Source organism: Octopus sinensis, linkage group LG27 (genome assembly GCF_006345805.1).
Source record: "Octopus sinensis linkage group LG27, ASM634580v1, whole genome shotgun sequence".
Classification (NCBI taxonomy): domain Eukaryota; kingdom Metazoa; phylum Mollusca; class Cephalopoda; order Octopoda; family Octopodidae; genus Octopus; species Octopus sinensis.
In genome coordinates, this window is record NC_043023.1 from 2,279,731 (window position 1) to 2,303,730 (window position 24,000).

Consider the following 24,000-nt stretch of genomic DNA (forward strand, 5'->3'; position numbering starts at 1 on the left):
CTTGTTTGTCCTCTCTATATTTAGCCCCCTGTGGACAATAAAGAAAAAAGAAAAAAGAAGATTGCTTGCCAACCACATGGTTCTGGGTTCAGTCCCATTGCATTGCAACTCAGGCTGATCAAACCCTTGTGAGTATTTGGTAGACGGAAACTGAAAGAAGCCCTTCATACATATATATATGTTTGTGTGTGTGTGTCTCCCTGCCATTGCTTGATAACCGTTACTGGTGTGTTTACATCCCCATAACCTAACAGTTCGGCATAAAAGACTGATAAAATAAGTAGAAGGCTTATTCCTGGGGTCGATTTCTTTGACTAAAACAACTTCAAGGCAGTGCTCCAGCATGGCCATAGTCAAATGACTGAAGCAAGTGAAAGAATAAGCAAAGAATGAAGCATTGTACTCAGGACATCTCTGGTCCTGTAGACCAGCAATCGGGAAAAATCCGACCATGACCACCTTGCTTGAGATTTTCTTTTTTTCAGGCAGAGTGTATCTTGGAGTATACTATTAAATGCGTAGTCGATTTTCTTTCCAAGAAGATAGATTATGAGGGGAGACTTGATGGCTTCCTTTTCAAAAGGGGTTCACAACCACATATGCGATTCCTTCTCTCATGGTTGAGTTGATGGTAGTGGTGGTGGTGGTGGTGATAGTAGTAGTAGTAGTAGTGGCAGTGATGGTAGTAGTTATTAGTAGTTGTGGTACTTGTACTTGTTGTGGAGGTGGTGGTAGTAGTATTAGTAGTAGCAGAAGTAGTAGTAGTTGTGAAGGTGGGGGTTGTAGTAGTAGTAGTAGTAATATTAGTAGTGGAAGAAATAGTAGTTGTAAGGTCGGTTGTGGTGGTAGTGATGGCGGTAGTAGTGGCAGTGGTATCAATTGCAGCGGTAGTAGAAGTGGTAGCAATAGTAGTAGTAGTGATAGTAGAAGCCGTATTAGCAGTTGCGGTGGTGGTAGTGGTTGTGAAGGTTGCGGTAGTAGAAGAGTTACCGTTAGAGGTGTTACTAGTGTGTCAGGTGTAGAGATGAGGTAATAGAACAAGGTAGGGCTAGTGTCAAAACAATATATACATACATATACATACATACATACACACATACATACATACATACATACACACATACACACATACATACATACATACATACATACATATATGTGTGTGTGTGTGTGTGTGTGTGTTTTGTGGCTTTACTGTGTATGTGAATATATATATATATATCCATCTGTGTATATATGTATATGTGCACGCACACATATGAACACAGGTATGTGAGTGGAGTGTATATATATATATATGAGTTAGTATACAATTACATGTATATGTATATATATAAACTGTATATATCATATATATGTATATATATCCATCTGTGTATATATGTATATATATAAACTGTATATATCATATATATGTATATATATATATGTGTGTGTGTGTATATTATATATATATGCATATATATTGTATATATGTATTATATATATATATATATGCATATATATTGTATATATGTATATATATATATATATGCATATATATTGTATATATGTATGTATATATTATGTTATATAGATGTATGTATATTGTATTTGCATATATATATATATATATTGTCCAACCCATGCTAGCATGGAGAACGGACGTTAAACGACGATGATGATTATATGTATTTACATATACAATATATATTATATATGTATATCATGTGTATATATATATATTCTATATATGTGTGGGTATATATACATGTTATATATATATAAGTATATTATACATATGTATATATATATCATATGTGTATATATATATAATATATATATATATATATATATATATATATTCTATATGTGTGTGTATATATACATGTTATATATATATATAATATATACACACGCACACCCTTATTGCTTCTGGCACCCTCACACACATACCCCTACACACCCACCGTCACCATCTCCGCCACCCTACAGAACAACACGGTGCTGCTATAAGAGTGAGAGCGACCAACGAAATGCCGCAGCTGAAGGTCATGTGACCAGTGCTGACCCCTAGCGGCCGAATAGGTCATTGCTGATTGAGTGGAGTCTGTAATTACATTGGTGGACATCGGGTTCGGTGAGGGCGAGATCTTTTTCTAGAATGGTGAATAATTGAAGAGGGGCGGGGGTGGGGGTGGAACCGGAGGAGGGTGGGATGGGGTGTGTATGAGTGGGTGGATGGGTGGTGAAGGAAGTGAGGCATTGTGGGATATATGAGTAAGTAAAGGAAAACTGGAAACTGATACAGTGTTCACCATCATGATTGTCATCATCACAATCATTGTCACCATCACCATCCACCCCTCCTCTTCTCTGTTTCCTTCTCCTCTTCCCCCCCCCTGCCCTATACGTCCTCTACTTTCTTTTTCTCTCCCCTCCACTCCCCCTACTTCCTTCTTTTCTTTCTCCTCTTCATCCTCATCATCGTTGTTGTCATTATCATCAATGTCATCATCATTAACATCACCATCACCATCGTCCTCACCATCATTATCATCATCATCATCACCATTATCATCATCACCATCACCATCATTACCATCATCGTCATCTTTATCATCATCATCATTGTTGTCATAATTTTTTTCTCATCATCATTGTCACCATCAACATTCACCCCTCCTCTCTTCTGTTTCTTTCTCCTCTTCCTCCTCCTCTCCCCTCCACCCCTCCTCTTCCACTCCTATTTCCTCCTTTTGTTTTTCCTCCCCCTCCTCCTCCTCATCATCATCATCGGCACCATCGTTGTTGTCATCGTCATCACTCGTCATCATCATTACATCACCATCATTATCATCACCACCACCATCGGCCTCACCATCATCATCATCATCATCATCCCCATCATCATCATTGTTGTCAATTTTTTTGTCGTCATCATTATCATCACCTCCAGCATTTTCCTCATCATCATCATCGTCATCACCATTGTCATCACTCTTATCTTCATCATCATCATTATCATTGTTGTCATAATTTTTTTGTCATCATCACTGTCATCACCACCATCGGCATTATCACTTTAGTTGTTACTATGACCATCCACAACATTATCATCATCATCATTATCATAAACATCATCACCATCATTTTCATTATCATCATCATAATAATCATTGCTTAAATCATCACCTGCTTTGTCATTGTCCATCTCAGCCTCCTCATCCTCCTCTTCATCATCATCACAACCATTATCATCAGCATTATGCTTATCCCCCCCCCCTGCTCATCATCACTATTGCTGTTGCCATTGTCATCACAATCATTGCTCTCATCACCATCAACAACATAACCATCACCATCATTGTAATCAGCATCACCATCAATTACAACCGCAATGGTTTCTTGTTGCTGTTGTTACTAGTCTGATTAGCCATACCTTGCTCTGGTTACTCACCACTGCACCCATACAACGATACAAAACTCCTTTGTTGGAATGTGGATAACGGAAACTGTGTCACATTTTGAACCTGAGAAAAGTCTCGCATATTTTTACTGTTCCACTTACTGAATGTATTTGTAATGTGCGAGTTAGCTGGTTGATTTCCTTTTCAGAAAACCCTAACCCTTCCAGATAGCCACATCTAGGTATGTATTTATGTATGTATGTATGTATGTATGTATGTATGTATGTATGTATGTATGTATGTATGTATGTATGTGTGTGTGTGTGTATGTATGTATGTATGTATGTGTGTATGTATGTATGTGTGTGTGTATGTATGTGTGTGTGTATGTATGAATGTATGTATGTATGTTTGTATGTATTTGTGTGTATGTGCGGATTGATGGATGGATGGATTGATAGGTGTGTCTGCGTGTAAGTATGCATGTATGTATGTGTGTGTGTATGCATGTTCTGTTCTGCATTTAATTGTTAAAATTCTTCCTGTCAGGAAGGAGCTGGTTTCTTGCAAAAGTACAAAGCTCCCTCATTCGAATGTAGGTAACAAAAATAATGTCATATTCTAAACTTGGGAAAAGTCTTGCATATTTTTATTGTTCCTCTTACAAATTGTATTTGTCATGTCCAAGTTAGCTCCAAGCAGACACCAGAGACCGATGCAGCCCTGGGTCAAATCGAATCTCTCCACCCATGTCAGCATGTAAGACAAGCATTAAATGATGATGGTGGTGGTGGAGGGGATGATGAAGACAATGATAATGACAATGATAGTGATGATGATGATGGTGGGGGTGTTACAGTGGAGAAGATGATGATGATGATGATACTGACAATGATAGTGGTGATGGTGAAGGTGATGATGGTGATGGTGATGATGACGATCAAGACACTGGTGATGGTATTAATGGCAGTAAGAGTGGTGGCGGCAGCAGTTATGGTAGTGGTGGTGGTGGTATTTGTGGTGGTTATGGTTACTATGATGATGATGGTAATGATGATGATGGTGATGATGATGATGATGAAATATTGTGGTTATACCGATGATGATAAGAGCAACAATGATACAGTAGATTGTGATGATGATGATGATGAATCCGAAAAAGTCTGTGACTGTTGCTAGGTTACCAATCTGGCACTGGCCTCTGCACCAAGGGCCATTATTTCCATCTGAGACAATATTCTTTGACACCGATACCAGAAGACATAAAACAACATTTTTCTTTAAAAATATTCATATGTATTATACATATATATATATATATATATATACATACATACATACATATGTATATATATGTATATACACATATAACTGTAGATTTACATGTGTATATACACACACACATATATATATATATATATATACATATATATGTGTATATATATTATGTATGTATATATGTACATTGATGAATATCTATTATGCATATGGATGTATGTGTGTTTGTATATACATATTGTTATACACTCACAAATTCGTTCATATATGACTATATACATCATGTAGCAACACTTTGTGGTACAATATTACATACCTAGCGCTATATAAACTGTGTGTGTATGTGTGTATGCTTGTATAGGTAGAGACTTATGTGTCTTTGTGTATTGTATATGTATGCGTTTGTACATATGTGTGTGTGTATAAACATGTTATGTGTCTATACACACATACACCATATGGAAATTACTCATATATATATATATATATATTTATTATATAGAAGGAGCTTCTACAGACTAGAACTGTTTCATTCAAGAGAAATCTTCAGGAGCTTCCTGAAGATTTCTCTTGAATGAAACAGTTCTAGTCCTGTAGAAGCTCCTTCTATATAATAAATTAATTTACTACTTGCTATGTATTGAGTACCTTATTTACTGTGGTTACCCCGGATCAACCCGGGACCTACATATATATAATATATATATATATATATATATATATATGCACAGTGTGAATGTGTGGTAAGAAGCTTGCTTCCCAACTACATGGTTCCAGGTTCAGTCCCACTGCATGGCACGTTGGACAAGTGTCTTCAACAATAGCCTTGGCCCAACTAAAGCTTTGTGAGTGGATCTGGTAGACAGAAACTGAAAGAAGCTTGTTGTATATATAATTTTTTTAAAAATCAGAGAAATAAAAGACAATAGAAAAAATCAACAATACAAGGACATAGTACATGCAAAGTATTAATGAGACGCTTAGAGAAGGAAAGAAAGAAAGAGTGGTTGTTTTATATTTCGAGCAAAGCTCTTCTTCAGAACAGGGGACATAGGAAAGCCCAAAAGAAAAGGAAGAGGAAAAAAATTGCTTACAGTGTACGTGTAGTTACATTTTGGAATATCTCTATATATACTTACATACATACACATATATATATATATATATATATATATATATAAGGTGGCGAGCTGGCAGAAACATTAGCACTCCGGGCATAATGCTTAGTGTCTTTACGTTCTGTGTTAAAATTTTGCCAAGGTCAACTTTGCCCTTCATCCTTTCAGGGTCGATAAACTAAGTACCAGTTGCATTCTGGGGTTGATCCAATTGACTGGCCCCCTCCCCAAAAATTTCGGGCCTTGTGCCTAGATTAGAAAAATATATATGTGTGTGTGTGTGTTTCTTTGTGTCCGTCCCCTCATCACTGCTTGAGAACTGTTGTTTGTGTGTTTATATCTCCATAACTTAGCAGTTCGGTCAAAGAGATTGATAGAATAAGTATCAGGCTTAAAAAATAAAAAGTACTGGGGTCGAAATATTTGACTAAAATTCTTCAAGGTTGTGCCCCAGCATGGCCACAGTCTAGCGATTAAAGAATATAAAAGAGGCAATGACTAATGACCTTTGGCAGTATGCCTAGCTTGACGAGACCTGTCAAGACAAGTGAAACTGGAGTCATGTCTGATGCTTATGACACGTAAGTGGCACCCATGTTGGTGGCACGTAAAGAGCACCTTTTGAGTGTTGGGCCTCATGGAAGCAGCGTGGCTGAGTTCCTTTCAAAAGCTGGACCTCATGGAGGCAAAGTGGCTGAGTTCCTTTCAAGAGGTGGACCACATGGAGGCAAAGTGGCTGAGTTCCTTTCAAGAGTTGGACCTCATGGAGGCAAAGTTGCTGAGTTCCTTTCAAATGTTGGGCCTCATGGAGGCAAAGATTGAGAACTTTGGCATTATGTCATGCTTGAGAAGAAGACCCAAAAATCCAAGCAAAATCATGTTCATGGCAGATACTGGTGTCACACAAATGGCACATGTGCAGGTGGCACGTAAAAGCACCCACTACACTCTCAGAGTGGTTGGCATTAGGAAGGGCATCCAGCAGTAGAAAAACCATGCCAAATCAGACTGGAGTCTGGTGCAGCCTTCCAGCTTATCAGCCTTGGTCAAACCATCCAACCAATGCCAGCATGGACAATGGACGTTAAATGATGATGATGATGATGATGAAAAGGAGAGAGACTGGTTGGTGGGAGAGTGAAAGAGGGATGAAGATTATTGATGCTAATAACTTTGAAATTACCTAATACCAGCTGCATTCTACTTAAAATTATCTTTCATATTTGAATATCATTATCTAATGATGCAAAGATGATGAGCTGGCAGAATTGTCAGCATGCCAGGCAAAATACTTAGTGGTATTTCATCTGCCGCTATGTTCTGAGTTCAAATTCCGCCGAGGTCAACTTTGCTTTTCATCCTTTCAGGATCAATAAATTAAATACCAATTATGCACTAAGGTCAATATAATCCACTTAATCTGTTTGTCTGTCCTTGTTTGTCCCTTCTGTGTGTAGCCCCTTATGGGCAGTAAAGAAATAGATATTTCGTTTTGTCCTTCTGAGCTGAAATTCTACCGAAGTTGACTTTGCCTTTCATTTTTTTGGAGGTCAATAAAATAAGTCCTGGTCAAGCACTGGGTCAATATAATTTCAGGGCACAGGCCTTTAGTTGAAAGGATTATCATTATCATATTTTTATTATTATTGAGTGAGAGAGCAGTGCTTGCCATCAAAGTGACACTGGGGTAAAATATACGAAGCCCAGTATACCCATCATGACTACCCGTCTGATAAGGGTACACCAGGTACATGCATCACAACCATATGTGTGCGACATGGTGATCTCATATCAAGATAAACAGCACATGACCTTGCTGGTGAAACCCAGTTTGAATTTTCTTCTGGTCGAGTAGCCCATCCTGCTCAAAAGGTCCCTGAATAAGAGTTGTTTAAGGATGTTGAATGAAACACCCATGTTTCCAGAGGTGAATTATTCAACCCTCAAAGAATCCCTCTCAACACATGGCTATGATGCTCCCCCACTACTTCTGCCCGTAATCAGAGATGCACATATCGTCAGCCACTAAGGGACATGCTCAACTGGTTAAGGTCAAACAACTGACAAGCAAATCTGTGGTATTGAGCAGAATATTTGCTGTAGCCCATCTTTTATACCAAGACAAAACAATGTACATGATAACACTTCCAATTATTTAAGAAGCCATGAGAGCCACTGCCTGGTACTGCATCAGGGCATTTATTATCATCATCATCATTATTATTATTATTATTACTATTATCATAATTACTATTATTATTATTATAATAATTACTATTATTATTATTATAATAATTACTATTATTATTATTATTATTATTATTATTAAGGTGGTGAGCTGGCAGAAGCATTAGCATGGCAGGCAAAATGCCTTGTGGTACTTTGCCTGTCTGCAAGTTCTGAGTTCGAATTTTGCCAAGGTCGACTTAACCTTTCATCCTTTCAAAGTCGATAAAATAAGTACCAGTTGAATACTGGGTTGATGTAATCGAATCATCCTCTCTCCTAAAACTACTGCCCTTGTGGCAAAATTTGAAAACAATATCATTATTATTATTATTGTTAATATTATTTTTACAACTACTACTGTGGTGAGCTGGTTGAATTGTTAGGGGTAGGGTTAGGGTTAGCATGTTGAGTAAAATGTTAGCAGTATTTCATTGTCTTCACAATTTGAGTTCAAATTTCACCAGGTTCAACTTTGCCTTTCAACCTTTTGAGATCGATAGAATAAGTCTCAGTCAAGCAGTGGGGTCAATGTAATCAACTAGTGCCCTCCCTAAAAATTACAGGCCATATACCTACTGAGAAAATATTATTATTATTATTATTATTATTATTATTAAGGCAGTGAGCTGACAGAATCATTAGCATGCCAGGCAAAATACGTAGCAGTATTGTGTTTGTTGCTACATTCTGAGTTCAAATTCTGCCGATGTCAGCTTTCAGGGTCGATAAATTAAGTACCAAATTTCAGGCCTTATGCCTATAATAGAAAGAATTTTTATTATTATTATTATTATTAAGGTAGTGAGCTGGCAGAATCGTTAGTATGCTGGGCAAAATTCTGAGCAATATTTCTTTCCATCTTACATTCTGAGTTCAATTTCCACCAGGGTCGACTTTGCATTTCATCCTTTTGGTGTTGATAAAATTAGTATCAGTCAGACACTGGAGGCAATGTAATCAACTAGTCCCCAACCCTGAAATTTCAGGCTTTGTGCCTATAGTAGAAAGGATTAGCTAACGATGCTGTTGATGATTGAACAGTATGTGTAGCCTATCATGGGTTTGTGTCTGCTTTAAATAGTGATTACTATATGTAGTAGAAGATGGGAAAGCGTGGAGGATAGTTTCTCATGAAAAGATATTGTGATACCAGGCATATCGAGGTAATTTTTATTCTCTGCTGTTCAGAAGGAATTGTATGATGCATTTTCATCTGTTCCACAGCCAAGGTTTTAGAAATTTTTATTCTGTTGATGATGTTGGTGATATATATTTAAATATATATAATATATAAACATATATATGTGTATATATCACATGCATTGCATATATATATGTGTGTGTGTTTGTGTGTTTGTATATAGATATATAAAAATGTATGTGTGTCTGTGTGTGTGTGTGTGTATGCATTGATATACATGTAGGTATATATTGATATATATGTATGTAGTTAAAACTATATATACAGTTGTATGTATATATATATTATATATATATATTTTTCTAAAGTTCTATATATATATTTTATATATATATAATAATGATATATATATATACACACAACTATTATATATATTTATATACTATATATATTTTATGTGTGTGTGTATACACTACAGATATACAAAATTTATATAGAAATATTCACAGAAAAATTATGATTTTTCACAAACACTTTTCCTCGTTTGAATAAATCAAGGATAATAAAAAATCGAAAAAAGCAAAATCAATGAATTCTGTTTAATTCCTGAAAAAATGGTCTTGGAGGAATTCTCTGATTTATGACTCCACAATGCCAAAGAATGCCTTATCAATGTTCCAATATCTACCAAAATACCATTTGACAAATATGATGTCATTTTGTAAAAGTGCTTGTTTTAGATTTCTAGAAAAAGATTCAAAGATTTATTGAGAATTTGGTATTGTTGGTCGGTTGGTTGGTCTCGCTGTTAGTTGGTTGGTTTGCTTGTTTGTTGGCTGGGCGGTTGGTTGGTGTGGACTACAAGGTTTGTACTGTTATCTTTGTGAAGATCACTGGCATCTTCATCATCGTCATCACCATTGACATCATTATTAGTAACAGGCTGCAATAACATCACTGTTTGTTGGAGTTATCTCCGTCGTTATTATTGGTGTTCTTATCATAGATAAGACAGAACAGGCGCAGGAGTGGCTTTGTGGTTTGTAGATTGCTAACCAACCATATGGTTCTTGGTTCAGTCCCACTGTGTGGCATCTTGGGCAAGTGTCTTCTGCTATAGCCATGGGCCGACCAAAGCCTTGTGAGTGGGTTTGGTAGATGGAAACTGAAAGAAGCCTGTCGTATATATGTATATATATATATATGTATATATATATATATGTATATATATATATATGGGTGCAGGAGTGGCTGTGTGGTAAGTAGCTTGCTTACCAACCACATGGTTCTGGGTTCAGTCCCACTGTGTGGAATCTTAGGCAAGTGTATTCTGCTATAGCCCCGGGCTGACCAATGCCTTGTGAGTGGATTTGGAAGATGAAAACTGAAAGAAGCCTGTCGTATATATGTATATATATATATATATATGTATGTGTGTCTGTGTTTGTCCCCCCAACATTGCTTGACAACCGATGCTGGTGTGTTTACGTCCCCGTCACTTAGCGGTTCGGCAAAAGAGACTGATAGAATAAGTACTAGGCTTACAAAGGATAAGTCCTAGGGTCGATTTGTTTGGCTAAAGGCGGTGCTCCAGCATTGCCACAGTCACATGACTGAAACAAGTAAAAGGGTAAAGAGTATATGTACACCCATACGTATGTACACATGCACACATATATATATGTATGTGTGTGTACACATATACTCTTTTACTTGTTTCAGTCAATTGACTGGAGCACCACCTTTAGTCGAGCAATCGCCCCCAAGACTTATTCTTTGTAAGCCTAGTACATATTCTATCGATCTCTTTTGCCGAACCGCTAAATTACGGGGACATAAACACACCACCATCAGTTGTCAAGCAATGCTAGGGGGACAAACACAGGCACACAAACACACACACATACATATATACGACGGGCTTCTTTCAGTTTCCGTCTACCAAATCCACTCACAAGGCATTGATCGGCCCGGGGCTATAGCAGAAGACACTTGCCCAAGATGCCACGCAGTGGGACTGAACCCGGAACCATGTGGTTGGTAAGCAAGCTACTTACCACACGGTCATTACTGCACCTATATATATATACACACACACACACACACGCATATATATATATATACATTTATCTATATACATATGTATATATGTACGGGTGTACATATGTACACACACACACACACATATATATGCACACATATATACACATGCACACAAACATAACCATAGCTAGCCATACATTTATCTTTAGTTGTTGCCATTTTAGCAAGATTCCATTCTTTATTTCTTTCAACCGCTAAAATACCAAATCACAAGGCAACAAAAGACAAACAATTAAATGAATTATCCCAGAAATAAATAACAATATGAACAACAAGAAGATATGGAAACACATAAATTATGGTTCCGCAAAAACTCCTGCTCAGCAGTTCTTGGAAGTTAAGTTATGTATATATAATAATGTCGTAAAATAAGGAGAACAGCGTTTGTATGGCATGTATTACTAATGCTTAAATAAAAGGAAGGATATGAAATGATGTGATGTAAATAAATATTTAAAGAAAAAATTGTGGTTGGCTGCACTTGTTGTAATTATGGGGAAATCTGTTAATTGGTTTTGCTATTGCTGTTTTATTCTGAGACGATTAATTAGCGAAAATGGGAATTGGGAGGAGGAGGGGAAAGGGGAGTGGGGCAGGAGGATTCGAAGAAGAAGGAAAAGAATTGAAAGAAGAAAAAGGAGGAGGAGGAGGAGGAGGAGAAGAAGGAGAAGAAGATGAAGAAGAAGTAGGGGAATAAGGAGAAGAGGGAGGAGGGAAGAAGAAGAAAGAAGTAGGGGAATAAGGAGAAGAGGGAGGAGGGGAAGAAGATGATGATGACGAGGAGGATGATGATGATGATGGGGATGATGATGAAAGAGAAAAAGAAGAATTGGAAGAAGAAGAAGATGAAGAAAGGGAATAAGAAGTAGAAGAGGAAGGAGAAAAATAAGAAGAAGAAGAGGGAGGAGGAGAAGAAGAAAAATTTGAAAGAAGAAGAAGTGAAAGAAAAAGAAGAGGAATTAGAAGAAGGTGGAATGAAAGAAGAATTGGAAAAAGAAGGGAGAGGACGAAGAATCGGAAGAAAAAGGCAAAGAAGAAAAAGAATAATTGAATGAAATAAAAGAAGAATTTAAGGAAGACAACAAAAAAATCATATAATAACAATAAAAGGTTAACTCCCCACCAATTGGCAGGAGAAGCAGGCATTCTGAAGGTATTTGATCCAGTGAAAAATAGGGCCTGAGTTTAGGGTCATATTTCCACTTAAAGGCTTCTTTCTGTCTCTGGATTTTCTTATTTTTATCTTTTACTTGTTTTGGGGCTGTGGCCATGCTGGAGCACTGCCTTGAAATGGTTTAGTTGAACCATTTTTTTTTTGTCTTTTTAAACGTCGGGTACTTATTCTCTTGGTCTGGGTTTTCCAAACTCCTAGATTATGAGGATGTAAATGAACCAACAATGGTGGTGGAAGACACACACACCAGCATATATATATGGTGAGCTTCTTTCAGTTTCCATCTACCAAATCTACTCCTAAGACATCTGTTAGCCTGGTTCTATAGTGGAAGAAACTTGCTCAAGATGCCAAGCAGGTAGACTGAGTTATGACACACACACACATTAATGCATACACACACATTTATATATATAGATAGATGTGTATGCCATATATATGCCATATATAGATAGATGTGTATGCCATATATATAAATATAGAAGTGTGTATACATATATATATTTATATATGTGTAAACATATATATGTATACATATATATATATATATATATATATATATACATACATACGATGGGCTTCTTTCAGTTTCCGTCTACCAAATCCACTCACAAGGCTTTGGTTGGCTTGAGGCTATAGCAGAAGACACTTGTCTTCTATTATAGGTGCCACGCGTGGGACTGAACCCAGAACTATGTAGTTGTTTAGCAAGCTATGTGTATATATGTATACATATATATATGTGTGTATATATATATATGTGTGTATTCATATATATGTATACAAATATATATGTATATCTGTAATATGTATATGTGTGTGTGTATTTATCTATCCACATTATATATATGTGTGTGTGTGTGTATAAATACACACACACACACAAATTTGCATCTTTGTCTGAAGAATTATGGCTGAGAGATCCCATATACGTTTTCATCATGTATATATAAATCCATTATGAATATATTATATTTATAATGCTCTTATTAATATCAATATTTATATTCCTAATGTAATTCCTCCACTGTAATGAAACGCATAGCACGGAATCGAAAACATATCAAAAGAATCCCACGTTAACTCGGAGATAGGATTTAGAAATTTAGTCCCATTCATAGCAACCCTAATTGCTAACTGTGAACTATGGAAAAACATTTTTCAGTTTATCAAACTTTGATATGAGAAAACCCTGCAACCTTCGATGCTAATAAACTGTTATTGTTCCTGGAAGTGTTTTTATGCCTACCACAGACTGATCAAAGCTTACTAACTTCCTACACCTAAATTCTTGGATCTAACAATTATATATACATATATATGTACGTAAGTATGTATGTACATATGTACATACATACGTACATATGTACATACATACTTATATACATATATATACTTATATACATATATATGTATATACACATTTGATTGCTGGCGAGGCAGCAATATGTTTTGTAACCATACTCTTTTCACTCTTTCTACTCTTTTACTTGTTTCAGTCATTTGACTGTGGCCGTGCTGGAGCACTGCCTTTAGTTGAGCAAATCGACCCCAGGACTTATTCTTTGTAAGCCTAGTACTTATTCTATCAGTCTCTTTTGCAGACACACAAACATATACACACACACATACATATATATACATATATACGATGGGCTTCTTTCTGTTACCGTCTACCAAATCCACTCACAAGGCTTTGGTCAGCCCGAGGCTATAGTAGAAGACACTTGCCGAAGGTGCCTAAGTATTTTATAGAATTCAAGGCCAACAATGTAAGTTACAACGTTTCATAAATGGCTATGTAAACAATGCTATGAAAGATAGAAAAAATAGTAAAAACATGTAATGGTTGTACATGCACATTTCAAGTATTACTGCCCTTTCATCAGCACCTCATGTAGGCTGTGAATTATCCACAAACACATTGCTTAAATACTTTCTAGTTTTAGAGGTGTAAAATAATTGGATAGATGAATATGCATATTAAGCTCATTACTTGCAACTTGAATGTATGTTTAATTGCTGGTAAGACAATATTTTCGTTTTGTAACCATTATACGCTGTTAAGTATATTGTAGGTTTTTAAGTCAATATTGTATCTCTGAAGAAAGAAAAATAAATAATAAAAATAATAAAATTAACTTCTAACAGAAGTCAGTCTCAAAGGGGGACATGTTGTGGCGAGAGTCATTGACACCCCTGGGGTATTGGAAGAATGGACTAGCCAAACTCTTATAAAGAGTAGCGTATAGAGTCTCGCAACATACGTTGTGCGAACACCTTGATTTAACCTCTGCTACATTATATTATATATCTAACATTTACTCTTTTACTTGTTTCAATCATTTGACTGTGGCCATACTGGAGCACCGCCTTTAGTCGAGCAAATCAACCCCAAGACTTATTCTACTAGTAACTTTTGCCGAACCACTAGTTTACAGGGAAGTAAACACACCAGCATCGGTGTGTTTACATCCCCAATGTTGGGGGGACGAACACAGACACACAAATATATACACACACATACATATATATATATGCGACAGGCTTCTTTCAGTTTCCATCTACCAAATCCACTCACAAGGCTTTGGTTGGCCTGAGGCTATAGTAGAAGACATCTGCTCAAGATGCCACGCAGTGGGACTGAACCCGGAACCTTGTGGTTGGTAAGCAAGCTACTTACCACACTGCCGCTCCTGCACCTTTTATGCAACTATAATATACGACCAAGTATACTAAATATTTACTAATCAATACTATGCCTTACTTTTGTGTTAGCAGTGTAGTATTCTCATTTTTACATTTAGCTTTAGATTTTCTATAGAATTTAGATCCAGCAATGCAAGTTATGATGTTTCCTATTTAAATATGTGTATGTAAATAAGCTGGCGAGCTGGCAGAAACGTTAGCACGCCGGGCGAAATGCTTTGCGGTATTTTGTCTGCCGTTATGTTCTGAGTTCAAATTCTGCCAGAGTCAACTTTGCCGTTTATCTTTTCGGGATCAATAAATTAAGTACCAGTTACGCACTGGGGTCGATATAATCGACTTAATCAGTTTATTTGTCCTCTCTGTGTTTAGCCCCTTGTGGGTAGTAAAGTAATAGGTATTTCATCTGCTGTTACGTTGTGAGTTCAAATTCTGCCAAGGTCGACTTTGCCTTTCATCCTTTCGGGGTTGATTAAATAAGTACCAGTTACGCACTGGGGTTCAATATAATCGACTTAATCCGCTTGTCTGTCCTTGTTTGTCCTCTCTGTGTTTAGCCTCTTGTGGGTAGGAAAGAAATAGGTATTTTGTTTGTCTTTACATTCTGAATTCAAATTCCCCTGAGGTCAACTTTGCCTTTCATCCTTTCAGGGCATCAATAAAAAAGTACCAGTTGCATACTGGGGTCAGTCTAATCGACTGCTCCCCCCCACCCCACAAATTTCAAGCCTTGTGCCTAGAGTAGAAAAGAATATTCTTCAAGCCATTTAGGCGGTGAGCTGGCAGAATCGTTAGCACACCGGGCGAAATGCTTAGCGGTATTTCGTCTGTCTTACGTTCTGAGTTCAAATTCCGCCGAGGTCGACTTTGCCTTTCATCCTTTCGGGGTCGATTAAATAAGTACCAGTTACGCACTAGGGTCGATATAATCGACTTAATCCGTTTGTCTGTCCTTGTTTCTCCTCTTTGTGTTTAGCCCCTTGTGGGTAGTAAAGAAATAGGTATTTCGTCTGTCTTTATGTTCTGAGTTCAAATTCTGCTGAGGTCAACTTTGCCTTTCATCCTTTCAGGGTCAATTAAATTAGTACCAGTTACGCACTGGGGTTGATATAATCGACTTAATCCGTTTATCTGTCGTTGTTTGTCATCTCTGTGTTTAGCCCCTTGTGGGTAGTAAACAAATAGGTATTTCATCTGCTGTTACATTCTGAGTTCAAATTCTGCCGAGGTCGACTTTGCCTTTCATCCTTTCAGGGTCGATAAATTAAGTACCAGTTGCACACTGGGGTCGATCCACTTGTTTGCCACATGGACTTCTCAACCAGACAGCTATGACTGTACCTACAAAAATACAAATAAAAAATAATAAAATACAATAAATATTCTAGGTGGATGAACTTGTTGTAATTTAGATAAAAATCTGTTAATTGTTTTTGTTTTTGTGTTTGTTGTTGTTTCCATTCGTTCTCAGACAATTAATTACCAAACGAGCTATTTTTGTTACTTTTTGTATTTTATATATTAATTCATTCATTTATATTATAATTATCATCATCATCATCCTCATTATTATTATTATTATAATTATTATCATCTTTATTATTATTATTATTATCATTAGTATTATTATTGTTATTATTGTTGTTGTTGTTGTTGTTGTTATTATTATTATTATCATTATTATTAATATTATTGTTATTATCATTATTATTATTATATTATTGTTATTATTGTTATTGTTATTATTATTATTATCATTATTATTATTATTATTGTTATTATCATTATTATTATTATTATTGTTATTATTGTTATTGTTATTATTATTATTATTATTATTATCATTATCATTATCATTATTATTATCATTATTATTATTTTTATTATTATTATTATTATTATTGTTATTATTATTATTATTATTATAATTATTATTATTTTAATTTTTATTGTTATTATTATTGGTATTATTATTATTATAGTAGGGGAATTTGTTAAGTTGCAAGATGTTTTTTTCCTTATGGAATGGTGAATGATCTATTTGATAATAATTATATCTAGATTGGAACTTTAGCAGAAATTCTTTGTAATTTATGATTTTTCAAAAAAGTGCCAAATTGTTTTTTTTTTTTTTTGCTTTGTAATATATAATATTTATTATTAATTAAAAAAAATTAATATGAAAACAATAATAACGTGATTTATAACAATATCGTAAATAATAACATAAGTGGTTTTAAATTTTGGCACAAAGCCAGGAATTCTTGGGGAGGGGCAAGTTGGTTAAATCACCTCTAGTGTTCGACCACTACTTATTTTATCGGCCCCAAAAGGACGAAAGGCAAAGTTGATCTCAGAAGAATTTGAACTCAGAATGCCAAGACAGACAAGATGTTGTTAACCATTGTGCCTGGTTCTGTAACAATCCAGTCAGTTTGCTGCCTTGGAACTTAACTATATATTGGTTTGAAATTTTACCACAAGACCAGCAATTTCAAGGGAGAATCAAAATAGTAATCGATCAACATCAATGAAAATTGCAGCTGTGATACCAGTGCCGGTGGTACGTAAGAGAACCATCCGAATGTAGCCTTTGCCAGCGCCGCCCCGACTGGCCTCGTGCCGGTGGCACGTAAAATGCACCATCCGATCATGGCCATTGCCAGCCTCGCCTGGCCCCCATGCTGGTGGCACGTAAAAAGCACCAACTGATCGTGGCCGTTTGCCAGCCTCGTCTGGCACGTAAAAAGTACCCAGTACACTCACGGAGTGGTTGGCGTTAGGAAGGGCTTCCAGCCGTACAAACATTGCCAGATCAGACTGGGCCTAGTGCAGCCTTCTGGCTTCCCAGACCCCCGGTTGAACCGTCCAACCCATGCTAGCATGGAAAGCGGACGCTAAACGATGATGATGAAGGGTCTAGTTTAATATAACAACCCCAGTGTTTAACTGTTCCTAATTTTATCAACCCCAAAAGGATGAAAGGCAAAGTCCAATCTAGACACAATTATTATCAATTAGACCATTTACTGTACCATAAAATCATCTCACAGAGTGAGGTACCATTATGTGTTCACTGTGTTAACATGATGCAATATATATATATATATATATATAATATATATATATATATGTATATAGGCATAGGAGTGGCTGTGTGGTAAGTAGCTTGCTTACCAACCACATGGTTCTGGGTTCAGTCCACTGTGTGACACCTTGGGCAAGTGTCTTCTACTATAGCCTTGAAAGGATGAAATTTGACGTTGGCAGGGTTTGAATTCAGAACATAAAGATGTTGCTGTTTGTTTGTTGAGCAAAGTGGTCTTTGTCCCAGAGCTTGCAAGATCGCGTCTCAGGATTGTCTGTAGTGGGAGAAGTCCGAAACATGGTCCTTTGCTATTCGTAAGACCCACAGAATAGAAAGCAGGTCAACCCTTGACACCGAGAGCATCGATGGATGGATGAATGCACATCCAGGCTCAGCGGCTGCGTAGGAAGTCGGGGACAAAAAACAGGAAGAAAGAATGAGAGAAAGCTGGGGCGAAAGAGTACAACAGGGGTCACCAGCACCCCCTGCTGGAGCCTCGTGGAGCTTTTAGGTGTTTACGCTCCATAAACACATACAACAACCGGACCGGGAATCGAAACCGCAATCCTCCGACCGCGAATCCGCTGCCCTAACCACTGGACCATTGAGCCTCCACTTGCTGTTGTTGTTTAGCCCCAGGTCAGTCCTGATACAACAGAGAGACCTATGATCAAGTGTGTAACTCTATCCATCCCATCTTTATTCCGGCAAAGTGTACCTCGGGCTACATTATTTAAAGTATAGTATAGTAGTTACTATTATTTGCTATAATTGTTATTGTTGTTTAGCCCCAGGCCAGTCCTAATCCAGTCAACCTATGATCAAAGATGTTCCAGCTGTGACCATCCCATCTAACATTCTGACATAGTGTATCTAGGACTACATTATCTAATGTATAGTATTGTAGTCTGTATTAGTGGTTATGGTTGTTGTTGTTGCTTAGCCCCAGGTCAGTCCTAATCCAGTCGACCTATGATCAAAGATGTTCCAGCTGTGACCATCCCATCTTTTATTCTGGCATAGTGTATCTAGAACTACATTATCTAATGTATAGTATTATAGTTAGTATCAGTAGCTATTGTTGTTGTTGCTGCTGTTTAACCCGAGGTCAAACCTACGATCAAAGCCATGACTGTCCCATCTTTTATTTAAACCTAATGTATCTCGGACTACATTACCGAATGTGACTATAGTTGTTTTTGTTGTCAGTGTTCTTTAGCCCTAGGCCAATCCAGTCCTGATTCAACATACATAAGATGAAATATATTATTCCAGATATAACCATCCCATCTTTTATTCATGCCTAAGTGTATCAAGGACTACATTATCAAATAATATCCCCATCCTAACTATAAAAATGGTTCGCTATATAACCATATTACTTCAGGGGAGGGGAATTCTTGCTATTTCTAGCGCACCACAAATGACACGGAGGCCGTCTCGTTTGATCCTGTCATGGAGAATATTGGATTATTAAGTAATCATATTGGAACCAGGTTTAAGGTTGGAAGGTCTTGGAGAAATTTCCTTCAATTTTCTCCAACGCTCCTGCGACTGATTTGCCGATTTCATCCAATTAGTTATTCTTAAAATGAACCTTCTTTTACCAGCAGCAAAATATGAATCATTCTGGGTAGACCACACACACACACACACACAAACGCACACACACGCACACAAACACACACACACATGCACACACACACACACACACACACATATATGTGCGTACACTCACATATGTGTGTGTGTGTATATGCATACATATATGTATATATATGCTTATATGCATACACACAAGCACACACATATACATATGTGCACACATACACACACACACACATGCACCTCCACACCCACACGTGTGTAAACTCACACAAGTGTATATATATATATATGTGTGTGTGTATATGCATACATATATGTATATATGTGCTTATATGCATACATATATATATAGATGTGCATACATATATATATATATGCACACACGTGTGCACACATATGCATGCACACCCACACATATATACATACACATATGTACATATTCATATATTCATACATACACAAATACATATTTATATATACACACATGCACAAATATATACATATCTGTATATATATATATATATACACACATGCATGCATATGTATACACAAACATATGCACATACATATATGAATATACACCAAGCATATGCACACATACGCACATATATATATACATATATACACAAATATGTATGACAAATCTCAGGTGTGCATAGAATTACCTGTAACGGCAGCCATATCTCAAGTCATATGCAATGTCTTTTAGAAAGAAATGACATATCAGATTACTCGCTCCCAGATATACTTTGTGCCAATTATGGCAGGATGGTCATGGGAAGAGCCGATTTTATTGTAGGTTTGATGATTAATCAAGTTTAAATTGGAACTGATCAAAAGTTTGGAGTGGCGTGAAAGCATTTGCGAAGGCCAGGATGACACATGTAAGACTCAAAGATTTAATGATTTAAGACTCAAAGATTTAATGATTTAAGACTCAAAGATTTAAAGATTTAAGACTCAAAGATTTAAAGATTTAAGATTTAAAGATTTAAAGATTTAAGACTCAAAGATTTAAAGATTTAAGACTCAAAGATTTAAAGATTTAAAGCTCAAAGATTTAAAGATTTAAGACTCAAAGATTTAATGATTTAAGACTCAAAGATTTAAAGATTTAAGATTTAAAGATTTAATGATTAAGACTCAAGATTTAAAGATTTAAGACTCAAAGATTTAAAGATTTAAAACTCAAAGATTTAAAGATTTAAGACTCAAAGATTTATTGATTTAAGACTCAAAGATTTAAAGATTTAAGACTCAAAGATTTAAAGAAGAATGTAAATCTCAGAGACCTTTCTTGTGAGCACAGTTTGTGAGAGACCCTGCTTTTCTTTTGCTGGGCTCAAATCTCATTTGCGAACCCATGGAAAACAAACCTCCACCAACTATTCTGCCTCTATTCCTGTGCTCACCTTTCAATGCAATTTGTATGCCAGAAGGTTTGCTAATCTAATGGAGGCCTCAAAAGACATTTTAAGACCCACAAAGATCAGAACTTAACAGCAGTTCTTGATGGTCCAAATTGGATATGTAGTCTATGCGGGTGTCTTTTCAAAATGCCATGATGGATCTAAGGTGTAGATACAGGAAGTAGTCAAACTCAGCATAAGAAGTAGACAACCACCATATATATATATATGTGTGTGTGTATATATATATATATCTATATATATATATATATTTATATATTTATACATACATATATGTGTGAGGGCATATGTATGTATTTGTGCATGTGTGTATATATATAAATATGTATTTGTGTATGTATGAACATATGAATATGTATATATGTGTATGTATATTTGTGTGGGTGTGCACATATGAATGCATACATGTGTGTGTGTGCATACATATATATATATATATATTATTAAAATTATAATTTAGGGTATCTATGAGATACCGCTATGCTGAAAATAACAGCCAAAATCTGACTCTAAAACCACCTTCAATGTTCATACAGCATGAACATTTAAGGTGGTTTTAGAGTCAGATTTTGGCTGCTATTTTCAGCATGGTGGTATCTCATAGATGCCCTAAATTATAATTTTAATAATAATTATTACCTTGATGGTTTTTATTTCCATGCTGGCCACTTGATAAGATCGCTATTTAATTTAAATTAACGATCTTATCCTTATATATATATATATATATCTATATTTATATCTATATCTATCTATCTATCTGTCTATATATATATATATATATATATATATATATATATATATAAATAATGAGTTCAGTAAAAATTTAGGTTCCAATGAATACTGTACTTAAGTTGAGGCACCAGAATTTAGTACGGTATTATTCGTTCATGTTACAACTATGATGTTGTTGGTACATGTTGTTTGTCTATCTCCTTACCTTCTTGGAGATTTTAGGTAAAATTATACTAATGTGTCCATCTGTTCTAATTTAATTAAATTCTTTGTCTTTGTGCAGCTGTGGATTGCTCTACATTTTAAATTGATGCAATGAAATGATTGCATTGTTCAATTAAATGGAGTTGCATGAAATGATCATACTGCATTACCTCTGGATATCCTTGTTGCTTATTTCGATATATATATATATATATATATATAAGGAAATAATTTTATTCTCAGATGCAGGATAATGCTAATAACATAGCAGGAACAGAATAAACTATCCATATTTTGCAGAAAAATTGGTCGGCTCAAACTCAAACTCACATCCCTATGATTACGTGTCAAGTGCTTTATCATTAAGCTAAACTGCCCCAACAATAAATTCTTCTGCAAGTTTAGGATATGTAGATCTAGCTTTCTAAGACTGTATTGTACATTAAATTGAAAATGTACAAACAAAATTTGCTTTAGGAGTATTGAGATGTATTAAAAGATAAAGATAAAGAAATAATTTTATTCCCAAATGCAGGATAATACTTATAATATAGCATGGACAGGATAACAGTTATCCTGTTCAGGCCTGAACAGTTTATTGCCAGAACAGTTTATCCTGTTCAGGCGATATTTTTAGTGTTATCATGTCTTTGAGAATAAAATTATATCCTTATCATTATCTTTCAATACATCTCAACGTTTCTAAAGCAAACTTTGTTTACTTTCATTGTAATTTGAATTTAATATATATATATATATATATATATATGTAGGTCCCGGGTTGAGTCGGGGTTAACCACAGTAAATAAGGTACTCAATACATAGCAGAGTAAATTAATTTATTTTATAGAAGGAGCTTCTACAGGACTAGAACTGTTCATTCAAATGAAATCATCAGGAAGCTTCCTGATGATTTCATTTGAATGAAACAGTTCTAGTCCTGTAGAAGCTCCTTCTATAAAATATATATATATATATATCTTTTATCTTTTACTTGTTTCAGTCATATGACTCTGGCCATGCTGGGGCACCACCTTGAAGGGTTCTAAGTGAATAAATTGATCCCAGAACTTATTTTTATTTCTAGGCCTATACTTATTCTAACAGTCTCTTTTGTTGAACAGCTATATGATGGGGACGTAAACACACCAACACCAGTTGTCAAGCAGATGTGAGGGACAAACACTTACACAAAGATATTCACACTTAGATTTGACTTTTTCTATTCCTGAGCATTATACTTATACATCTGTTTGTTTTGTACACCACCTGTCTTCGTCTTTTGTTTTTTCGTAAACTCTCCCTATATATATATATATATATCATTAAAATCATAATTTAGGGTATCTAAGAGATACCACCACGCTGGAAAAAGCAGTCAAAACTTGACTCTAAAACCGCATTGAATGTTCATACTGCACCAGGAGAGAAGACAAAGAGACAAAATAAACTCGCAAAAATCACTGGATAATTCAGATCCCGGATTTCTGACTCTGCATGAAAAATGCTTTGCCTCATCAGTGGAATATACACCCACCATATTCACCAGACATTGACCTATCTGATTATTATTTATTCTGCAGTCTTCAAAATCATTTGGACAGAAAAAATATGAATTCTGTAGAGAAGGGCAGAAAAGCAGAAAAGTACTGGAAGAGTATTTTTTGTCACAGACAAGTAAATTCTGGAAGAGAGGTCCTTGCAAGTCACTATCTCAATAAGCTGCCTTTAGGGTGTTAAATTGCTAAGAAGCTGCCCATATTATTTATAGTTTTGCATTTCTACCACTTTTGA

The 24,000-nt window shown here is 35.8% G+C and overlaps 1 long non-coding RNA gene across 1 annotated transcript; it reads left to right on the top strand.

Annotated features, from left to right (window-relative positions):
* The first annotated feature begins 3,904 nt into the window (after positions 1-3,904).
* On the top strand, positions 3,905-8,415 carry LOC118768172. The gene is made up of 3 exons (XR_005004028.1): positions 3,905-4,059; positions 5,764-5,773; positions 8,404-8,415. It is a non-coding gene; the product is annotated as an uncharacterized LOC118768172 (long non-coding RNA).
* Positions 8,416-24,000: the final 15,585 nt, after the last annotated feature.